Source organism: Procambarus clarkii, chromosome 31, assembly GCF_040958095.1.
Source record: "Procambarus clarkii isolate CNS0578487 chromosome 31, FALCON_Pclarkii_2.0, whole genome shotgun sequence".
NCBI lineage: Eukaryota > Metazoa > Arthropoda > Malacostraca > Decapoda > Cambaridae > Procambarus > Procambarus clarkii.
Genome location: NC_091180.1, coordinates 35970372 through 35985188, shown reverse-complemented (window position 1 = coordinate 35985188; position 14817 = coordinate 35970372).

Sequence of the window (14817 nt, the reverse complement as noted above, 5' to 3'; positions counted from 1 at the left end):
GCTTAATTACAGTAAATAAACAATTATATAAACTTAGTAAAAGTGACATCTGGAACTCCCAAAACTGAACAGGTCCAGCAATTCTAACTTCCCGAATCTAACAGGTATAAGACGTGTGCAAAGCAACCGCGCTCCTGTCCCCACTGACGCTGCCACACCACACGATAATTTACAAAAATACAATGTGTGTACATATACAGGCAATGATATAATGGAACAAAACAAGTTATTTTAAATTTATATACGTATTCAGCTAGGAGTACGTAACAGGGTGATGGTCCACATTGTGCACTACTGGGGTGATGGTTCACATTGTGCACTACTGGGGTGATGGTTCACATTGTGCACTACTGGGGTGATGGTCCACATTGTGCACTACTGGGGTGATAGTTCACATTGTGCACTACTGGGGTGATGGTTCACATTGTGCACTACTGGGGTGATGGTTCACATTGTGCACTACTGGGGTGATGGTCCACATTGTGCACTACTGGGGTGATAGTTCACATTGTGCACTACTGGGGTGATGGTTCACATTGTGCACTACTGGGGTGATGGTTCACATTGTGCACTACTGGGGTGATGGTCCACATTGTGCACCACTGGGGTGATGGGTCACATTGTGCACTACTGGGGTGATGGTTCACATTGTGCACTACTGGGGTGATGGTTCACATTGTGCACTACTGGGGTGATGGTTCACATTGTGCACTACTGGGGTGATGGTCCACATTGTGCACTACTGGGGTGATGGTTCACATTGTGCACTACTGGGGTGATGGTTCACATTGTGCACCACTGGGGTGATGGTTCACATTGTGCACTACTGGGGTGATGGTCCACATTGTGCACCACTGGGGTGATGGGTCACATTGTGCACTACTGGGGTGATGGTTCACATTGTGCACTACTGGGGTGATGGTTCACATTGTGCACTACTGGGGTGATGGTTCACATTGTGCACTACTGGGGTGATGGTCCACATTGTGCACTACTGGGGTGATGGTTCACATTGTGCACTACTGGGGTGATGGTTCACATTGTGCACAACTGGGGTGATGGTTCACATTGTGCACCACTGGGGTGATGGTTCACATTGTGCACTACTGGGGTGATGGTCTACATTGTGCACCACTGGGGTGATGGTCCACATTGTGCACCACTGGGGTGATGGTTCACATTGTGCACTACTGGGGTGATGGTTCACATTGTGCACTACTGGGGTGATGGCTCACATTGTGCACTACTGGGGTGATAGTTCACATTGTGCACTACTGGGGTGATGGTCCACATTGTGCACTACTGGGGTGATGGTCCACGTTGTGCACCACTGGGGTGATGGTTCACATTGTGCACTACTGGGGTGATGGTTCACATTGTGCACTACTGGGGTGATGGTTCACATTGTGCACTACTGGGGTGATGGTTCACATTGTGCACTACTGGGGTGATGGTTCACATTGTGCACTACTGGGGTGATGGTCCACATTGTGCACTACTGGGGTGATGGTCCACATTGTGCACTACTGGGGTGATGGTTCACATTGTGCACTACTGGGGTGATGGTTCACATTGTGCACTACTGGGGTGATGGTCCACATTGTGCACTACTGGGGTGATGGTCCACATTGTGCACTACTGGGGTGTGTTACCTACCATACGTTAAGGCTCGTGACCCTACAACAGCCAACTTTAAAATAAGTCTAGGGTTACTAAAAAACTGCTGTTCACCAGAGCGGGTCACCAGTATAACCCCTTGATAAGTAATGAGCACGTAATTAAAATTTTCCTTTAGGACTGAAAAATTATACATATTACTTATAATATATATATTCAAACAGTATAATATAAAAACACAGATGGTAAAGTTAACTTATACAACAAACCAAAAAGTATTGTCATCACACTTAATATAACATAATAAAATATGGCACAACATGAAGTAACAGACTTATCTCTCACATGTTATTCCTTCCAGTCCCTTGCAGCTACTGACTCTCGCTCTGTCGCTTACCCATAATCCTCTCCCGTCTGCCTCATCCAGGATGAGGGATGGAAACTAAAGACTTTTTAATATTTAAAACTAATTGAACAACCACTTGTTCTCAAAACACATAAGAATGCAAATTACATATAATAGTTACTTACAAAATATATAAGTACAATGCCACCTGCTTAATTACAGTAAATAAACAATTATATAAACTTAGTAAAAGTGACATCTGGAACTCCCAAAACTGAACAGGTCCAGCAATTCTAACTTCCCGAATCTAACAGGTATTAGACGTGTGCAAAGCAACCGCGCTCCTGTCCCCACTGACGCTGCCACACCACACGATAATTTACAAAAACACAATGTGTGTACATATACAGGCAATGATATAATGGAACAAAACAAGTTATTTTAAATTTATATACGTATTCAGCTAGGAGTACGTAACAGGGTGATGGTCCACATTGTGCACTACTGGGGTGATGGTTCACATTGTGCACTACTGGGGTGATGGTCCACATTGTGCACTACTGGGGTGATGGTTCACATTGTGCACTACTGGGGTGATGGTTCACATTGTACACTACTGGGGTGATGGTTCACATTGTGCACTACTGGGGTGATGGTTCACATTGTGCACTACTGGGGTGATGGTTCACATTGTGCACTACTTATGTGATAGATCACATTGTGCAGTACTAGGGTGATGGTTCACATTGTGCACTACTGGGGTGATGGTTCACATTGTACACTACTGTGGTGATGGTTCACATTGTGCACTACTTATGTGATAGATCACATTGTGCAGTACTGGGGTGATGGTTCACATTGTGCACTACAGGGGAAATGGTTCACATCGTGCACTGCAGGGGTGATGGTTCACATTGTGCCCTTCTGGGTTCACATTGAACACTACTGGGGTGATGGTTCACATTGAACACTACTGGTGTTGTAACACGGGGCGTGGTTTAAACTCTCTCTTATCCGTTGCCCTGCCCGTGAATAAACTTAAGACCAAGACCCCCAAAGCTAACTCTCAGCTGAGTCCCACTCCACATGGTCTTAGACGTTCGACCGTCTAAGATTCTACAGCTACGTGACGTCGTTCTAGGAATACTAGTAAGCTCAAAGATCTCAACACTGCCACCACCAAACCAATTAAAACGAAACAACCAAATTAATTATTCGGGGTTTGGGCCAATTAATCAATCATTAAACCCTTGGGGCTTAATCCCCAAATTATTTGGAAATGGGGGGAATGAATTTACATTAAGTGTGGGAATTACTCAAACAAAACAAAGTAATATATTTGGGAGTTAAGATAGCATGACTTGATTGCAATATTAATACTAATTCCCTCCAATAACCCAGACTCGTAGAGACCACAGCAAACACAATCGTATAATATCAATTTGGTAAAACTCAGGAAATACAAAAGTTCTTACTCACAGTTCATTATGCAAAGCTATCAAAGTAATTAATAAAAATCACTCCCTTAGTTAACACTTCCTAAATGACTTAGTTTCCTAAAGAGGCAGACATGAGATTACTTCTCTATACAAAACTCTCAAAGCAAGCTTTACCTTAATCTAAGAAGACCAACCGATGGTGTTTCTGGTCCTTTGTGGAGGTTCAGATGGTGACCTACCCCGAGCTACTCCACAACCACACTGTCTAGCCTGTACTCAGTTAAGAACTGACCTAGGCTAGTAAGTATTACTTCACCAGGTATATCAATTTACCAAGCAGGGTTTATCTTGAACAAACTAATCTCATATCCTAGCCAAACCAGAAGGTTGAATTAATATTAAAGCTGGTGGTAATAAAATTAGACATCTTGGAAAAACTATATCAATTACAATATTCGCTAGTGGACTTTAATTTGTACAGTATGAATTAGTAAATATGGAAGATTGTGGTCACGTCAACCGCATAACCCAATTGCCTCAGCTACGTCATAAGCGGCCACCGACCTAGTCCCTCCTACTCAACATGAAGTCACTTCATAATGACGGTGTATGAACCTTGATCTCAAACTCTACCTTCATGTTGGCCTGGCATACATACTTAATCCAGATAAGTTATTACAACAATTTGTGATTGTTGAAATATTCATTACTTGTTTGCATTAAAACAAAGGAGACGGCCATCTTGTTTTCTAAACGTGTTAATCCCTAAATCCCAGGAGGAGATTTATACCACCAGCCTACATCTTTTGGGAGACACGTGGTCCCAATCTGATGCTTATGATAGATCTGTACTTTCTACAACAAGCTAGTTTGTTACAACCTCCCCTCCCCCCCCACGTAAGTAAATTAATAAAACTTTTTTTTTTAATACCATGAAAAATGAGCTTTAATATCTAAATCCTTAGTTATACAATCAATAAATCCATGCTTATATAAGAAAGCTACCCTATCTAATAAAATGACAATCATCAGATTGTATAGCAAAGATCATAAAATAAACATTACCGATTGCAGCATAAATTCCGACTGTCAGCTGACAGCCCAGCAATCGTCCAATACAACTGGAACATACATACTACACCTGACTGATCTAGCTAAACAAAATATCCCTAATTTTTCAGCAAAACCTGGCAAGTAAAATTCCTTGGCTCTTTATTAGTCAACCACGTGTGTGCTCCCTAGAGCAGGGCTCCCACAATGTAAAGCAATAATTAAAACATATCTACAGACTGAACTTTCAGTCAACCGGGAGAGGAACACTGAACTTCACGAAGTTCACATCCGTTTAAAATCCACTCTCCAAGCAATGTCATCCTTGATATTCCGCCAATAAAAACAAACCTAGTTTTATTACATATAACTAAAAATTCCACTACAACTAAATCACAGGTTACAGCTGACTGTACAGCGAAGACTGTCCGCACTCCTGATTTAAGAGTATCAGTGTTCAATTTGGTCCGCTCCTCCTGTGTTCAAAAACTCTGAAAAAAATAGCACAACATAATTTTCTACAGCCGTTTGTTCTGGACTTAGTGCAATCGTCTATCCCACAGGAGGCTATTAATGAATTACCAAATCATATAGGAGAAGTTTCCACATTTACACTTTACCAAAATATTGACAAAAGCTCTTTTTCAACATTTAACCAAAAGTGTCCAGATGAACTTTACGAAGGTGTTCAGAGTCTTACTTTACTTTATCTTTTAACCAAATGTTCTTTTTATGTAACTAAAAATCGATGACGATGAGCGAAGACTGTAGTCGAGGTCGATGATGTTGATGACGATCTTGCTTCTTTCATGCATTAGTGTCCAGGTCCCTGGTTCTCCTGTTCACCTTTCCCGGGACCGTTAAAAGACGACAGAATGTCCCAGAGCCGGGTACCAAGTGACAACTGTAGATTACTCTCGCTCGACCATTGACCTGGCTCCCAAAAGTTCACACGTCTTCATACCAACCAGAGCTCACACGGTAGTCTTGAGGTAAACCTTGACGGCGCAGATGACCACAGAAGAGCAGGAATGGACGTACTAACGGTGTCTTGTGACAGCAATAGTGTCAGAGGGTCGTTGAGGCGGGTGGCGTTGCGTGATGTTACCAGGCTACTAGGCCGTAAACACCAACTGTGTATACCCTCGTACCGCCAACTTTAGGCCAAAGGAAGCAATTTTGCGACCATTATATGGCGAGTCGCGGTACTCTGCAGGGAGACCGTGCCTTCCACCTGTGACCGCCTTAGTTCCACTTCCATGTTATTCAGACGACGTAATCATCAATCTTCCGACGAGAAATTTTCGAATACTGCTACTGGCTCGCCCATTCTCTTGACCTCTCATCCAACACTGCTGGTATGGCTGTAGTCTTGACGATGCAGCTGGTGGGAAGTGGTGACCTCGAGACAGCTACATCCGATGTTGAACACGTTGACATCCGGTGACTGCTTCAATGTGGACAGCCTGTTGGCCCCTGACAACCTCGTTAGTGACGTGAGGTGTCAGCCGGGTGACTCTTGTACTGTCACCCACCCCAAAGTAACTGATGGGTCAGTTACTGGGGCTGGAGAGGGAGAGGCTTAGTGTAACGTGCCTCCCCCTTGGTGTTTACAGACAAGGGTTCACGTGTGGCTGGAACAACTGGTGCGGTGTACCAATCAGACCTGGGAACAGACTGACAACATGGCGGAAGCATAGATATAACTCTGGGTTTGATGGAAGTTGGAACCCCAGAGCACGGTAAAAGCTGCTACCCGAGTTAAGTACAAGTAATAATTCACATCATTGCCTCAACAGAAAAATCTAATGAATACTAAATTATACTAACCAGGGAAGTTACTTTACAGTAACTGTTCAGTGCGAGACCTTATCACCATTGGGTGACGAGACTGCACCTGACTACAGATGAAAGATGACAGAGGATCATTCTCATCCCCTGACTCGTCGGTTAAGCCATGAGTCAGCACCGCTGAGTCAGGAATTAGACTCCTGAAGGCAGTTCTAATTCCTCTCTAGCATGATATGGTTTTAATTTATTTACATGAATTGTCCTTTCCACCTGGTCCTCGAATACTCCTTTTATGACAAGGTTAACTGACCCCGCCCTCATAATTACTCTATACGGACCCCACCATCTAGGAGCTAGTTTCCTACTCTGATTGGCGGGCGCAGCCTCATTTACTCTCAACACGAGGCTACCCATTTTTAACTCTAGGGGACACTTTCTTGTCATAAAAGCGAGCATAACGATTCCGTGCTTTCTTGGACGCTTCAGCCGCAATATTCCAAGCATTCCTCATCTTACCGAGGACCTCTGAAGGATAGTCCTCAGCATATGCAATATTATGTCTGTTAAGCAGACCTGAGGGGAAACTGCATGAATGACCAGTAAACAAAAGAAGGGGGTTGGGTGTTAATCGATTGATGGATGGCAGTATTCAAAGCTAACTGAACATAGGGTAGGTTTTCATCCCACGAATTTGCGTCATGTTCATCAAGGATTGCAAGCATATCCTTGACCGAACGATTAGTACATTCCGTCATACCGTTTGCTTGTGGGTGGTAGGCTGTTGTAAAAGCCGAAGTTGTTTAAAAGCTCTAAAATCCTACAAACTTCCCTAAAAATATTTCCATTGAATTCCTGACCCAGGTCAGAGACTAAAACTTTAGGAGGCCCAAACACAGTTACGAACCTTACGAAGTTAGGTTCGATCAAGAACAGTTACGAAGAACGCATCTGCAACCGTACGACAATCTTCCTGACGTAATGCAACTAGTGTAGTGTACCTAGACAAATGGTCAATAAGTACCAACACGTATCTGTTACCCGAATGACTGTGGTGTAAATCATTCAAATCGGACCCCACATGATCTAATGGTTCCTGAATTTCAGGAAATTCCTTCAAGTGGGGCTTGTACCTTAAGGGTACCTTTCCTCCTCTGGCAATGAGAACATGACTTCATATATTGGATTACCTCAGAAAGCAGCCCTGGGAAATATAAGAGAGACTTTGCTTTTAAGTGAGTTTTAAAGATACTCGGATGCCCTGCAACTTTTGATGCATGTGCAAGCTTTAACGTAGATGACCGCAACGTGTCCGGAATAACTAGCTGGAATACTGCCCTATCTTTTTGACTATTAACGTAATACAGGACGCCCTGTTTCATCTCAAAGTCATGAGTCGGTAATTTACGGTTCGTGGAAGGGTATTTTCCCCCTTCCAAACATTCAATAATCTCTTTCCACCTAGGCTCGCTCATCTGGTATTCTCTCATTTTATCTGATGGAATGGTTTCAATATTCTGGTTTACAGTAATAGAGATGATATTTCGGTTCAGCGTATCCAGCACAACATGTGCAAGACCAGGCTTATGCAATATCTTTAATGAGTGGGCCGAAAATTCGTAAGACCAGCGTGACATTCGGGGGCATTTCGTGCTCTTTTAAAATATGTGTGTTAAAGCACGATGGTCGGTGTAAATTAAGAAATGGCGCTGAAATAGATACGGTTCGAAATATCTAACTGCACGGAACTCTGCTCAAATGCCTCCTTCAGCTCCTGCAGATGTCTGACATCAGGTACCTGTGTAAAAATGTCGTCAACATACCTGCAGTATATGGCCGGTTTCAACAAAGGTCAACAAACTGATCGAAACTGTGAACGCCAAGAAATCCGGACTCCACCTGCCAAAGATCATTGGGGAATATAAACCTGGATATGCGTATGGAAATGTCAAGACACACAAGCCTGGAAACCCACTTCGGCCAATCATTAGCCAAATACCCACACCCACGTACAGACTGGCGAAGCGACTCAACGGCCTGCTGACTCCTTATGTTCCTTGCGCCTTCAGCCTGAAGTTTCCAAAGGAATTTGTTGACTTACTGCGGGGCACACGGGCCACAGGGATAAGAGCCTCGTTGGACGTAGTATCGCTGTTTACCAACGTACCTGTGGACGAGACAATCGGGATGATAGCCGACAGAGTGTATCGTGATCCAGCCTGTACTCCTCTTGACATACCCGAAAATATTCTAAGGAAACTACTCCAAGCTTGTACTAAAGAGGCACCCTTCTTGAGCCCGGATGGGCACATGTATAAGCAAGTAGATGGAGTCGCCATGGGTTCTCCCCTAGGTGTCCTGTTTGCAAACTTCTACATGGGTACCATCGAGCAAAAAGTCTTAGTCGACATGAACTTGAAACCAGCCATATACTGCAGGTATGTTGACGACATTTTTACACAGGTACCTGATGTCAGACATCTGCAGGAGCTGAAGGAGGCATTTGAGCAGAGTTCCGTGCTGTGTTTCACTTACGAGATGGAAAAGGATGGGAAGCTGCCCTTTCTAGATGTAAGAGTCATGGAAAAGAGTGGAGGTTTCCACACTGCAGTCTACACTAAGGAAACGAACATAGGAATGTGCCTAAATACCAACAGCGACTGCCCAGACAGGTACAAGAGGAGTGTTGTTAACGCATATGTCGACCGTGCTCTAAGCCACAGCTCAGAATGGAAGCAAGTCGACGAAGAACTCTGTAGGGTAAGGCAGGTCCTAGTCAACAACGGCTTCTCCAATGGTTTCGTCGAAGACATCATAAGAAGGAAAGTGAAACGCCATGCAACCTCTGAAGAGACAACTAACACAACACCTATACCCCCTATTGACTATTTTACAGTAACTTCTTTTCCACAGCTCATAAAACAGAGGAAAGGGTCCTGAAAGATATTGTTAATAGAAACGTTATCCCTACAGACAAAAATCAGAGGATACAACTGACGATTTACTATAAAACCAGAAAAACGGCCAGCCTACTCATGAGAAACTCAAAGCAGAACGCTTTAAAAGAGACCAACGTTGTCTATGCCTTCAAATGCCCACTTGGGGACTGTAAGCTCCAAAAACCCCAGTATATAGGCAAGACAACAACATCTCTTTCTAGGCGTTTAACGATGCATAAACAACAGGGCTCCATTAAGGAACATATAATCTCTTCCCACAACCAAACCATCGCCAGAGTAATCCTAGTAAACAACACAGAAATCATCGATAGATACAGCGATAGCAGGCGGCTTGACGTTTGCGAGGCACTACACATTAAGAAGTCAACACCAGCAATCAACAGCCAATTAATGCACAACTATATTCTACCCACCTCAAGACTCCGCTCCAATATAGAAGCATCAAGAAATATGGACCAATAGGCTTTCTACAATCACTTCCATTTCAATACCCATTGTTTCGTGTTCTGTCTTGTGTTGATGAAATTAATACCCTATTAATGCCACCTCTTGTTCTGTCTTGTGTTGATGAAATTAATACCCTATTAATGCCACCTCACCCCATCCACCTCACTCAAATGTAGATATAAACAAAATCGGAGATGTGTAAGTTCTATTCAGTTGTGTATTTGTAAACTAAAGTCTTTGAAAATGTAATACGTTTTACGAAACGCGCTCGTGTCGCGTCAGACTAGAAATAAAAATGAATTTTGGAGAATTGATTTTTGAATTACCTCCAACAGTGAAAAAAATGTACGAAAGATTGAGAAAATTCGTGTTAGAGTTATTAATCTTACTTTTTCGGTCATATTTAATAATATATATATATATATATATATATATATATATATATATATATATATATATATATATATATATATATATATATATATATATATATATATATATATTGTCGGGGTTCACCACCTATAAGAGGGGCGAGTAACAGTATACCCAAGGTCACTCACCGTAGCCCTGCGGGTCTTCACTCTATCCTCGCGGCGCCACTGTACGCCAGGAGAGTATCCCAGTCAATCCCAACCGGCCTCTGATCGAGAAAGAGTGGGAACACAGCTTGTTCTCTTAACTGCTGTGTGCCCGCCCCGGCATGGGCTCTACTACTATCCACAAGGTCGCCAACTGGTGTTTCCGGTGTCCAGTAACACGTCAGTGGTTTTGTTGAATTGTGGTAGCAGTGGCAAGAACACACTCAATAGATCTGATATCAGGCAGGTATTTATTTCTATCACTCTATTTCCTTTCAGGTATTATATAGCCACAAGAAATATGGAGGGGGATGATATAAACACCAAGGTATTTTGTATTTTACTTAAAACTCAAGACATCACAAGTTTATATCAATAAGCAAACAACTGTTTCATGCAGAAGTCGCTCGTTCTCACAAATAATCATGAACTCGCCAAGCTGGCAATGCTCCCTCTCACGTCAATGTCAAAATCAGCTGGGCGACTCCCACCGCGCGAATGTTCGTTTATTTGTTTGCCTGGCGTGAGGCGCCTGTTTCTTTAAATTCTCAAGGATCACTAAATGTTCAAACACACAATATTTGCGACAATAGCACGTAAATACTTCGCTGCACTGATCTTGAGCTCAATCAAACATTTCTATATTAATGGACACAATAATTCACTATCATGGTATAACACACTGCCCTTCATTTAATGATAACGTATGCCAGTATATATCACTGGAGTTCTCAGTAATTCCTTTCGTGGGTGAATATTCAATTAATCACTGCACATACGAATGGTTATTCAATACACAAGCATCGACGTATATATACATAGATAAATCATAGATATCAATAATGGTAATAATATTTGTAAAGTAATAATAATAACTGGGCACTTAGCCTATCACCAAATACTGGTATATTTATATATATATACTCTCTCCCTAACTGATCATATTAAAGTCTCATGAAAGACATTATCAACACAGTAAATTCATCAATTACTCTGGGTGCCTGCACACACCAATAATAATAGTAAATACCGTGGGTGCTCTATGTAGCCCCACTGCACACTATTGCCTTACTGTGACATAGGTGAGCCTTGCTCACGACATACGAAATACTCTGGCTAAATAATATAGCTGACTAAAGGGGAATTGGGAGGGAAACTAGAATCACCTACTTCCACCTATCCTCCGGTGAGAGTTGAGTTGCAGCTCCTGGTCCAGGCTCCTGCCTCGTGTAGGGATACGCCCCCACACACACCCTGTCGTGTCCTCCAGGAACTCAATCAACGTCCCACCGTAAACGGGTCGTCTCTGTTTCTGTCCTTCGCAGGTCCGTGCCCCTCCTCCACGTCTTGTAGGGTTGGAGTCGGTCTCTCGGCCGTCAACTTCTCCTCCCAGCTACGGCTGCCTGCCTACATCTCGGCTGCAGTCGTTCGGATTTCCGATTAGTGTCTTCTTTCACTGCTTCCCAGTGGATTGGCCCAGCCACTACGTCGTCACTGTGAAGCTATCAGACGTCCCAGACGATACTGCCTAGACTTCACCTGCACAGCACCCGACCCTGGAGCACTTGACGCTCAATATTCCGTCAATTCCCTCTTCGGTTCACACATGGAATGAAGGAAGACCTCTGGCATACTTGCAGACTACGGGTGACGCGAAAGATCCACGGGAGTGGCGTATTACTGTCAGATTGACAGGATCAACCTTCACACATCCGTCCACCTTGACGTGTCATGTCAGACTGATTCCCTCACGGAGGATTGGCCCAGCCACTACGTCATCACTGTGAAGCTATCAGACGTCGCATACGTCGCTGCCTAGACTCCACTCTTGCACAACACCTGTCCATGGAGCACTTGTTGCTCAATATTCTGTCAATTCCTTCTCTGGTCCAACACATGAACGAAGGAAGACCCCACAGGTGCCGGCAGCCCACGAGTGATGCGTAAATCCTTCGGAGACGGGGTAAACTGTCCAACTGACAGGACCCCCCAGCGCACGTCCGACCTCCTTGATATGCTGTCTTAGACTAATGGCGCCGCCGTGGCGCTCTGACCGGACCTCCCTTCCTTCATGACGTCATATTCGCCATGGGAGGTTTTCATTGGCTCCCTGTGCCACATCGCTGTCGGTGACCAATCTGGTGCCACTGACGTCACACAGTTTTGGCGGCAAAACAGAGTAGCCAGCGCCATATTGGCTTCCTAAAGGGCCTAAACCACAGCCCAAAATACTCTTCTTTTACAAATTTCTCGCCACTTCGAGAACACTACATTCTCCCACATATATCAAACTGATGCCTGCGACGTAGAGAACGCTCGGGTAAAGTGGACATGACTCTTACTGCAGGCGTGGGAGAAATATAAGGGGGGGAACACCGTCACAATATATATATATATATATATATATATATATATATATATATATATATATATATATATATATATATATATATATATATATATATATATATATATATATATATATATATACTACTATGTTGGAATTTCCAACATACATCATCATTATATACTAACTACGGTAGTTATTAATTTCACTAATGGTAGTGTCAACATAAATTAACCATTTCATCTGTGTATTAGTGCTAGAATTCTCATGAAATCGAGAAGCAAAATTGCGTCAGAAAATGTCTAGTTAGACACGTTTATTACCAATATGTTGGAGAATTGAATGTGGTTCTCTAAAATTATCAGTATTCCATGTAATAATTACCTACAGATAATATGACTTCCGATAATCTAAAACCGAGAGTTATTAACTGAAATTATTATCAAGTAGCAGTTTTTCTGTTACGTACGAATGCTATGGAGAATAAAAATCTTCTCCATTTCTCGTTTAACACCATTAAACGAGAATATGATAATATTTAAGTCCCTATAATTGCAACCCAGTTCTCATTAATGTATTACATCCATAATTACGCGGAAAAGAATTATCCGTGATTAATAATTTCTGTGGTGAATGCGAGAGACAGGTTGAGGGAGGGCAAAGACGCCATTGTTCACGAGGCATCCCTGGCGAGAAGAGTGGCGAGACTCGTGGTAGTGACTGGGGAGTTTTTATTGACAAGAATTACGTTGATACCCGTTTAATAGTCAACAATTACCCATTCACGTGTTCTATAATGCCCTGCCAGTTAATAATGCGTCAGCAATTGAAGCCACGACCTATAATTACGCGTACACAGCAGTGGACGTCTGGGACTGGCTGACGCGGTTTCGGCAGACCTTAGTATTTGATACGCTCATGATAAGTATACCATTCTCGTTTGATGCATCATCCTAGATTGTATATTTGTGGGTAGTCTGTCGTTATACAGCATGGATACCTAATACACAATGTTAGTTGATTTTCCACATTTTTTCAGTTTTCATGAATATTTGAAATAATTCGTAGCCTAATCAAATGCTACACAAATTTCTCTGATTTCAGCGTGTATATGAGTAGTCGACAATGTTGTTTCTCTTCATTCGTGATATTCACCTCGGGTTCTTTCTTTATTGGGATCCTGTGACCACGAGGACGAATGATGAAACGGCGTTACCGAAATCGTCTTACAGCTAAGTCATTTATTTCGTACAAATTTACCTAAGATTATTACTGATTTCCATATAATTCATATAGGATCTTTACAGTGAATAATTTATTGCCAGAAATGATGATTTGGTAATTAATGTGTTTGCTCTGACTGTTGCTCAATAATTCATAATCTTTAATATTCATAATTTGAGTTATCATATCTTTGAATCTATTGTAGTTTAGATTTACTATGTTACTAACTCAACAATGAACTAGTGACGAACCACACTGGTACCTAGATATATATGAACTTCTAGAAATACCCCCCCCCCCAAATGTTGATATTTGAGGCTTTGACTTTAATTAATTAATAATACAGTCTATTCATTATTTTCAAGTGATTATTCATTTAATTAATATCCATAGACACTGGTTCTCTAGTGTCATTCTAATGATCACTTTTATTTGTTTTCCCTCTTTTCTCAAAAGTGGGTGGTCCTTCGATTTATTTAAATACAATAATCAAATAATTTAATATGTGAGTCAAGCCCCAGAAATCCAACATTTTGGTCCTTATCGAACCGGATACAATCCAATTAATATTAAACTATATCGGTTCTCAGAGAACAAAACAATATTTTGGTCCTCTTCGAACCGGATATATATATATTAATTAATCACTAACACCAATTATGTGTTAACCATTATTGGGCTATACAAATATTGCAATTTACGGCTGTCAGCAGACTGTCCATTATAGCCTAAATACAATCCATAATTACTGATTCACTCAAGTCAGTGAATTCATTAACATTTTAGGATCCAGTATACTAATACAAATTACTGATCCCATACTAATTAATCATTACTAACCCTGTTAACATTATATTCCACAATTAGGAAGTACATTCAGGTGTTAAATATTATTTACGGCAGTAGAATACTTGCCAAACACAATTAATACTCTTGTGTTCATTTAATTTCTTATACACATAATTTCTACCAGTGTATATATTATATAAAATTACAAAATCCAAAAACATAGCACTATTTA